At 49.4% G+C, this 9,679-nt stretch overlaps 1 protein-coding gene across 3 annotated transcripts in view; it reads right to left on the minus strand.

Moving 5' to 3' along the window:
- The window catches only part of Tox2 (TOX high mobility group box family member 2), a 117,631-nt gene that overhangs the window by 100,411 nt on the left and 7,541 nt on the right, over positions 1-9,679 (minus strand). The gene's annotated exons all lie outside the window — the stretch shown is intronic.

Below are 9,679 nucleotides of genomic sequence, written 5' to 3' on the forward strand. Positions count from 1 at the left end.
CACACACACACACACACACACACACACACACACACACCTCAATGCTCTGGTCAGTCCTCCAGCAACTTCTAGACCAGCAGTTCTCAACTGATGTGCGGAGACCCCTTTGGGATCTCATATCAGATATTTACATTATGATTCCTAACAGCAGCAAAGATAGAATTATGAAGTAGCAAAAAGAAAGTAATTGTATGGTTGGGGGTCACCACAACATGAGGAAGTGAACACAGGAGGAACCGTGTTAAAGGGTTGAAGTGCTAGGAAGTTGAGAACCACTGCCCTAGACCTGAGCAGTGCACAATCTCTAGCCACCCACTCCACGTACTGCACCAGAATCTGCATTTTAATATGCTCCCCTCCCTGGGGGGCTCACTGTCCTCACCCCGCTGTGGGGAACCGTGATTGACGTAAGTATTAGCCAAGCCTACTACTGGGCGGTGTACACGGCTCCTTTTACCTGTGTGGATGAAAATCCTGACACTGCCCAGGTGGAAGGGTCATGTCCTTCCCACACACCTTCCTCACTCCCCAGATTCTGCTTCTTTTCAGCCCCAGGAGGAACCAGCACAGCTAGTCACAGTGCCTTCTAAATGCTATGCATAATCCCATCCCCACCCTCGAGGCATGGTCCAACCTTCTAGACAGGCCCACCAAAGCCCCGTGTGGGGACACTGTGCTGCTCAGCCACGATGTTTGCATGTTGCATTAGTCAATTAAAGCCTTTGCTTCCTTCTTGCAGAGAGCAGGCCCACAGGAGTCTCCGCTCCAAGGAAGAAGTCCTCATCTCGGTTAGAGATGGAAATGGGGGGAGTTCCTTTCCCCTCGAAAGTAACCCCTCTTTGGAGACCCTGATCCAACCCACCAGGAGTTGATCCCCGTCCGAGGGGTACCCATGACCTTTACAAAACTAAAAGCAATACCAGACTCCTATGTGCCGAGCAGACCCCAGGGCCAGCCTGGAGGTTGCAGTAATCCAGCTGCGTGTTTGGACAGGAGCCACCCCGCAAAGCTCCGTCAACTCTGCCTGTCGCCCAAGGAGGGAAGCCCTCACCTTTGCTAATCACCCTAATTCATTTTTTATTACCGATTTTCCCTGCCTCTGTTTGCCCTCTGATTGAGGATATTACCCCAGGCATTTAAAAAAACAACAGATCAGACCACAATGGCAAACACAGCTCTTTGCGGAAATCTGCACTGACGGGCGTATAATTCCACATCACAAAGGCCTGGGGTCTGCATGGTAGGCAGCCTGGGCAAGAGGTGTCTGCGCGATTGAAGGTTTGTCCAAAGATAATGAGCTGCGTGTAGAGGGCACAAGAAAATGGGCACCTCCTCCTGCTGCAGGCAAATGTAGTCAACCCTTTTGGAAATAGCATGCCAGGGGCTAGGGAGATGATTGAGCAAGTCGGAAGACCCGAGTTTGAGTCCCCAGAACCCATGTGAAATTGGACACAGTAGTGTGTGTCTATAACCCCTGTGTTCCTAAAGTGTGAGGTGGGGGACAGATAGGACAATTCCCCGGAAGCTTGTTGGCCAGCAGTAGCAAGCAACAAAAAGATCTGTATCAAAGTGGCAGGTGAGGAGCAACAATCTACATGCCCACATGCATATATGCATACACATCATACACAGAGAAAAACATGCCAACAGAAATCAGGAGTCATAGATATACCATACACTCTTCTATTTTTTTTTTTAAAGACACAGTCTCACATAGTGCAGGCTGGCATCAAACTCACTGTTTAGCCAAGGATGACCATGAACTTCTGACTCTTCTGCCTCCTTCCACATCCCAAGTGCTGGAACTATAAGGATGTGCCGCCCTACCTGGTTCATAGGGCACTGGGGACGGAACCTAAGGCTTTGTGCATGCTAGATGCTCTACTAACTGACACAGTTCCCCAGAGACCTCCATGAAGCAGTGATTCTAGAAAGGTAAAAAGGGAGGAATGGGGCCTACAGACACAATGACAAGGTAAATGACACATTGTTTCCAGGAGAAAACAAAACAAGAATGGAGCATCTCAGGCTGGAGAGATGGCTCAGAGGTTAAGAGCATTGCCTGCTCTTCCAAAGGTCCTGAGTTCAACTCCCAGCAACCACATGGTGGCTCACAACCATCTGTAATGGGGTCTGGTGACCTCTTCTGGCCTGCAGGCATACACACAGAATATTGTCTACATAATAAATAAATAAATATTAAAAAAAAAAAGAATGGGGCATCTCTGACAGACTGGGCTGGGGCAGCACCCTTGACAGCACTGAATACTAAAAGGGCAAAGGGTTAACAGGAGCAGAGTTCTGGAATCCGCAGTGGGCCAGCAACAGTGATTCTGGGTAGAAAATATCACGTCCATGCCTCCCAGCTTAGTAAAGAGAAGGGGAACCATCTTTTCAGGACAGACTACTCACAAGTTTGCTTGCTCAACAGTAACGTTCCCACACCAGAGAGAAGTCCCCTTATCTCCGAAGGCCAGGCTGACTGTGCCCTAGATCCTCCTGTCCAAGCAACAGGGAGGCGTGTATCCCTCCTGGAAAAGCCAAGGTCACCTTGGCAGAGATGTGGGTCTGGTCTGATGGCCCTTGCCTTAGAGGTCAAACATGAATTCAAAGCCAGAGGCCAAGGATTTCCACCTTAGACCCATCAGACTGGCATTCCCACTTTCCTCCCTGGCTCAGCTAGCCATGTCCCTGGTGGGATGCCACCAAGAGATTAGTATTGTAGATACTTGAGAGTCCCAGGCTTAGCTTCTCCTGGCAAGGAGGTAGGGGAGGCCCAGAGAGGGTGAGTAAAGATTCTTGGAAACACAGCCTGGATGCATTATGGGGGCATTTCTAGAAAACATTTGCCTCTTTCCTCCTTTCTTCCTTTCACGGCTTATCACTGAGCACTTATTACGTAGCAAACAACACGGCAGGTGCTGGATGTTACTCTGCTCATGAGGCAAATCACTGGTTCTCACAATCCACTCTCCAGAGGCGAAACAGTCAAGCAATTCCACAGACAGATGCCCCCAAAGGAATGTACTACATGGACGGAGAAGAGGGCGTCCATGTCAGGAAGCAGAGTGCGACAAGAGGCTAAGGCTGAGACTGAAGGGTGGGACAGTGCCAGTCTCCGTGTGAGGGTGCAGGGTGGGACATTCCAGGCAAGGTCAGACGGCACAGTGGCATGAGAACGGCCACAGGGCAGGCAGCAGGGATAAAAGGAAGGCGACAGCAGAGCTGACTGTGTTTCCAGAAGGGAGCTTAGAGCCTGGGGCTCAACCCAAAGTAGCAAAAACAGGAAGTGTCTAGACCCCCTGCGAGGATGCTGCACCGGGAGGGTCAAACAGAGTTCTAAAAGGACACAGTTTAGGGCTGTGCAGCTCTGAGCCATAACTCACTTCTGCACGCAGAGTAGATGGACCTGATTCTGTCACGGGAAGCTCTCCGCAAAGGCTCCATAGCCCTCCCAGCATGCAACACTCAGTCACCGGACAGAAACTGTCTCTGAACTGCTTTGAGAGCTGAAGGTCATGGACTGTCATGCAGGTGGTGGTTGCCTTTCAGATAAACAGGACAGCAACACCAAACAGGCCACCAGAGAGAAAACTGTCCTGAGGACGCCTGGACCCATAAGTGCTGACTTATTGTTAACACCAAAACAGACAGACCTCTGAGAGTTCAAGATCAGCCTGGTCTACATAGCGAATTCCAGGATAGCCACCCTGATCCTGGAAGACAGGACCCAAGGTCTTTTGTCACTGCGTAGGACTCCATCTGAAAGGACAGAAAAATGACCCTCGGAAGTGTGACAACATTGCTGAGACTCTATTATTTGATTCTTATCTTGTTTAAAATCAAAGCCTGGCACTTGGGCATGTGCAGTTAGATTTGAAAACAGAACTTGAGTTAATGCTGCCAGGTGCTTAAACATGAAATCATACCTTACTGGATTTCATAAAGAGGCAAACACTGCTGCTTCCGTTTTGGAGATGGGGAAACTGAGAATAGCTTTCCAAATGCTCCCCTCTCTATCCTCACCCCTGACCCATCCATCACCTCTGTGCCTCTACATCTGCTGTTCCTTCTACCTGAGTGACTGTCACCCAGGCTCTGATCACCAGCGAGAGCAGACATGCATCCTTCTCACCGTCTGCCTCTGGCTTGGCTGATGATCTGTGGTTTCCTAAATTATAATACCTAATGCCTACTGTGCACATTTGAAATCACCCTTGTCACATATCTAATAAGACAGAAGCTCCTACAGGGTAGGGGCCATATGTGACTCACCCATCTATACCTGGCACCTGCCACAAAGCCGTGGACATAGTGAACTGGATATGGATTTTGGATGGTGGGATGAATGAGTGAAGAAAAGGTAAGTATACTGACTCATATAAAGTGTTGCATCCAAGTAGGACTCCAGGTGAGTATGATAAAGCCTTGGACAATGTATGTGCATGCGTATATGTATATATGCATGTATGTGTGTGGTATGTGTTCATGTATATATTCATGTATGTTGGGTTTTCATGTGTGTTGTGGTATATTTGTGCATATGTGTGTTCATGTGTATGTTATTCGTGCATGTGGTATACTCCTATGTGTGTGTGTATGTCTCATAGAACTCAACCAGAAAATGTGCAATGCACAATGCAGTAGAAAGCATCCTGAGGACTTCAATTTATTCCTCCAAAGCAGACTGAGATTCAGCAGTTAAAGCACCTGCTATGTAAGCATAGGGACCTGAGTTTGATCCCCAGCACCCATGTGAAGAGCCAGGGTTGCCTGGAATCCCAGCACTGGGGAGGAGGAGAAGAGGGGGCATTCCCGAGACTTTTTGGACAGCTAGTCTAGACCCAGGTTCAGTGAAAGACCCTGTCTCAAAAGATAAGGTGGAGAACAATTGAGGAGGACACCCAGTACCACTCTCTGGCTTCCTCACACCCACATGTGTCTGTAAACTGCATCCATATGCATACTTGTGCACATACGCGTGCTTTTGAGTGTGTGGATACGTGTATGTGCACGGGCACCCACGCCCACACATACACACCACCTTTGAATAAATGAAACAGCAAATACAGTTTAAGATCAAGCACCCCACATCTCTCTCTGCCAAGAAAATCCTATGCTGTGAATTGTGGGCTGCGAACCCACTGGAAGCAGATGCTACTGACACACCCTTGGTCAGTGTGCTCACAGTGTGCTGACGTGCACCCAGAAAGGGAGATGCCATCTACAGAAGATGACTATCTGATAAAGTAGCCATACTGCGGGGTTTCCTGAGCATAGTGACAGTTGTACTGCAGTGCCCCTTAGGGGGACCCTGGCAGCTAAGGGGACATGTAGCCGCTGTGGAGGACAGGATTTGAGGGCAAGGTGGCTCCCAAAACACCTGCCACGATGTACTGGTCCCTCTGTACTGCCTGGACTAAAATCCAGAGGGAGGTGACAAAGGAGAAGATATTCTGATCCCACTATCTCTGGGACTCCTCCAGGACAGATGGCTACAAGAATATCTCCTGTGGAAAAGAGCAAGCTGTGGCTCCCATTACAAGTGCTTCCAAGACACTAGTGCCAGATGCCCAGATGCCTCATCTGGGTTAGTCTTGGGAGTTAGGTCTGAGTGTGTGATTGAGGCTTCCTGGGGGCACTGCAGTGAAAAGCTTCTCGCATTCTCTCCTGAATATGTAAACTCCTGGCTGGAGGCAATACTCGCTGCTCTCCCGAGGGGCACGAGGGGCACGTGACCTGAGCAGCCCCAAGTAGCAAGAATGAGCTAGAAAACAACCGCTCTGATCTCCCAGAGATCTCAATACCAACATGAGATGAGAGTACAGTACTAAGAAAATGGGAATCAGGAGACTGAGAAATAGGTTCAAGGTCACAGAGCATCAGCCTCAGCCCCAGAAGATGAACCCAGGAACTTCATCGGTCTCACGGTCACATGTGCTCTGCCACTTGGCTTTGCAAAGTTAACTGAGCTGTCAAGTGGGCACAGAGAACAGAGGAAGCATGGGGCTCCAGAAATCACCCATGGGGCTGTCAGCAAAAGTTTGCAGGATGAACAAGCAAGCCCCGAAGCCCAGGGCCTACCTCCCTCTCTCGAGAGGTCAGGTCCATCTGAAACACTACACAGCACAACAACAAAATTTATGCATGAGATTGACCTGGGGTTAACTCTGGAGTCAGAATCATTTCTAACAGGTTTCTGAGTCATTCTGAAAATGAGGCCCAGCTTCGAGATAAGCACGCTTTAATTAGTTCTAATGTGGAAGCCACCTTTTGGCAAATGAGGCCGGAAGTTGAGACCTAAGGCAAGGGGCCCGGCTGGAGCTGCCAGACCCCTAGAAGAGAAAGTTCTACAATGGGAAAAGCAAGAAGCAAACAGCACACAGGCCTCTGCACATGCACACATGGATACACGCACATAGTGTGGCTGCACGCACAATACCTACACACACGAATACACACGCACACACCTCTCAGGAGGGAGCTTCATGTGGAGGCCACCCACATAGAAAGACAAGGCCAGTTCCTCTGCCACCTGCAGTACTACAGCTATTTGAATCAGTTTCCCCGCCTACAAGTGGTAACGGGTTAGTAAATGATTTGTGCTTATTTATACCTTACTTTTCCCCACCAAAAAAAAATACCACAAAATTTCAAACAAACTCACTAAGCAGGAGCTAGGTACTTTAGGCAGCTGCTAAACATACTTTCACCTTCTCCCCTTGCTTCTAAATCCCAACAGAATGACAAAAATAAAAACCTACCTACCTTAATCTATCATAGATAAAGTAGAGGTAAATATATATGCCTTCATAACACATATATGGTCACAATTCAGATACAGATCTGTATATCGGAGAATCCGATTGGTCCACTAGAGCCCAAAGGGCAGCAGGAAGACGACAGCAATCGGAAACACTGAGATGCCACTGGATAGGAAGACGTTAACCTGGGAGCCCTAAGGAATGTGCACCCTAACCCACAGTCCCTGGTAAAATGCTCCTAATCCAGCTCTGTAAAGTTCCAAGAGAGACAGCTGAGGCTGGGAACTGGGCAAATGAAGAGATCCATGCATTAGTTCAAAGCCTTTGATCACTGGCTTGGCCCCAGCCTACAGCTAAAGACCAACCATATCTTATATTTTTGCTGTGAACTCAGATGAAAATAACATACGTGGTAGATGTCAGCACAGATGAAAATAACATACATGGTGGAAATCACTGCTGGCCCAGAACATCGCTTCCTTACCCCAGCACAGCCGGTACCTTGGCCCTCATCATACACCACGACAGAGCGTTTCCCGTGCATTATAATTCTCGCTGTAGCATCCCTGACCCCCACCGACTACATGGCAGAAGAACCCCTTCCCCACGAGCTATGACAACCAGAAATATTCTAAAACTGTGCCCTGGTAGAGAAGCCCCAACCTGGGAACTCAAACACATAGCAGAGGCTGGCAGGATAGCGGGGCTAGGTTTTCAGCCCAGTACTTCAGCCCCGAGTGTTCCTGTCGGTAAATGCCGTATCGGCACAGTTGGCAGTCACTGTATTTACACAGACCCAAACCTACAGGGTGATTTATCACCTCAGCTTGGGAGAAGCAATAAAAACATATGGTGGGTAATTATTAACTTAATGAGTCATGGTAAATGGTAATTTTATATCTTAGGAGAGAAGATGTTGTGTAACACAGGGTGATAAATTTTGATCAATTACTTTGATGCTTAAAACTTGCTATGGTGCAATTGGGATTTCTGGTGCCTTCTGGAGCGAGCTGGAAGATCAGGGCTTTACGGTGCATGTTGCTGGATTGCTGGCTTTCTCAGCGACATGGTGGACTTTTCTAGAGGGCCTACTGTGTGCTTGGTGCTGAGAATTCAGGATTGGACTGAATTCTCAATCCTGAATCCTGAATTCTCAGCCATTCAATGAGAAGGTTTGTATTTACCAGATGAAAGACCGTATGGATCTGTGATCTACTGAGTCAAACTGTAAACCAACAAGCACACAAAAAATCGCCAGGGGCAGTGGCAGCACTTGACCCTTGGGAAGATGTCACATAGCTGCTCTCAAATGGGAGTGGGGTTGTGTGGAGACATGACAGTCATGGGAGGGTGTCCCATGAAGAGGGAAAACACCTTGGGAGATCTGTCCACCCTGTGGTGAGGCCTGCCTGCAATGGGGCAAGGAAGCCCACAGGCTACACTTCAGCCTGGTTGGTTTGGAGCAGGAGGGAGCAGGGGCGGGGGAGTGTAGAAGGACAGAGGCTCCGTTTTACAAATTCAGACCAGTCTCCATGATAGTTTCTTGGTCTTCTGCTGAAGGGAAAGTTCAACAGCCTTGTGTGTGGCTCCCCTCCCTTGCCAGGTGCGCTCAACTTCTTGAACGCTGGCCAAATGGCTGGAGGGCACCAGGCCACTGGAGTTAGGAAACCTAAAAGCCAACCAGGAAGCTAGCACTGCTGTCAAGAGGGTGGCGCCAATCTCGCTGGTCAGGGAACTGGACCACTCAGTCTTAGCCTAGAGCCTGGGGAGGGAAGCATCTTTCTGCTTTGAACACGGGGATGTCTTGTAGCACTTGGGTACGTAGGCTGGACCTGGACAGTCAGGTGGCCTCCTCAAACCTCCTGTAGGTTCTGAGGGGGTTCCCTTCACCTTGGGTTTACCTGGGGTTCATGAAAACATAATCAGACCTGGAGAGCTGCCCAGGGATGGTTTATGTCTGAGGGAAGATTGGGGACATAGTGGACACCCAGAAGGAGAGGGACACGTGCTTGGACAGAGGAAGAAGTTGGTCAGAGATATGAATGATGACAACCGCTCACCTCTGGAGCTATAGCTGTCCCTGCTGGAGAACAGTTCCTGGTAAAGCAGCGTGTGACCCCAGAACTGACGCTGCAGCCCGGGGGTGGGTGACACTAGTGTCTGTTTCAAGGTGAGACATCTTGGAGTTGAATACCTCCTATCACAGCCCTTGTAAGTCCAAGAAAAAAGGCCTAGAGAGGCTAAGCCGTGTGCCCAAGGTCACCACCCCAAGCCATGGATACACTAATCACCCTGCTTGTTTTCCCTGCCACCTAAAGAAGGGAATGGATGCTGGGAGGAAAGCCAGGCCCTACCCTTCATAGAGACAAGAGTGGACCCTCAATGGCCGAACTCTGGTGCTCTGTTTCGAGGGGATGAAAATGAAAGTGTGTCTAGCTGCCATGAGGACTGTGATCTCCAACCCTCCGACATGAGCTGCTGATTTGCCATTTGACAGAGAAGAGACTGGACCCCCGAATAACTTCTCTGTGTTCCTGACATTTGAGGCAGCATGTAATTCCAGGTCTGCTGCGTCCCACAGCCATCCCACACTGGACAGCAATCTTGGGACTCTAAGAAACCAAGGAAGCAAAAGAGATGACCCAAAGGAATGACAGGCAGCCACACCGCGGAGGATCTGGGGAACCTGTGCAGTGTGCCCAGACCCAAGTGCTCCATCATGGCTGGTTGCTCCACTCACTAGGCACCATCCTCTGGGCTGGCTCATGGGACAGTTCTGAACCCCATCACTCAAAATCACTTGGACCCTGCTCTGCTCTAGACTCCAGGCTTCCCACAGTCTTCAGATTCTGGGGCAACCAGAGACTGAGTTCCTCTAGCACAGAGGCAACCGGGCAGCCCTACACTCAGTCATT

This window comes from Microtus ochrogaster, linkage group LG8, assembly GCF_000317375.1.
Source record: "Microtus ochrogaster isolate Prairie Vole_2 linkage group LG8, MicOch1.0, whole genome shotgun sequence".
NCBI classification, from domain to species: domain Eukaryota; kingdom Metazoa; phylum Chordata; class Mammalia; order Rodentia; family Cricetidae; genus Microtus; species Microtus ochrogaster.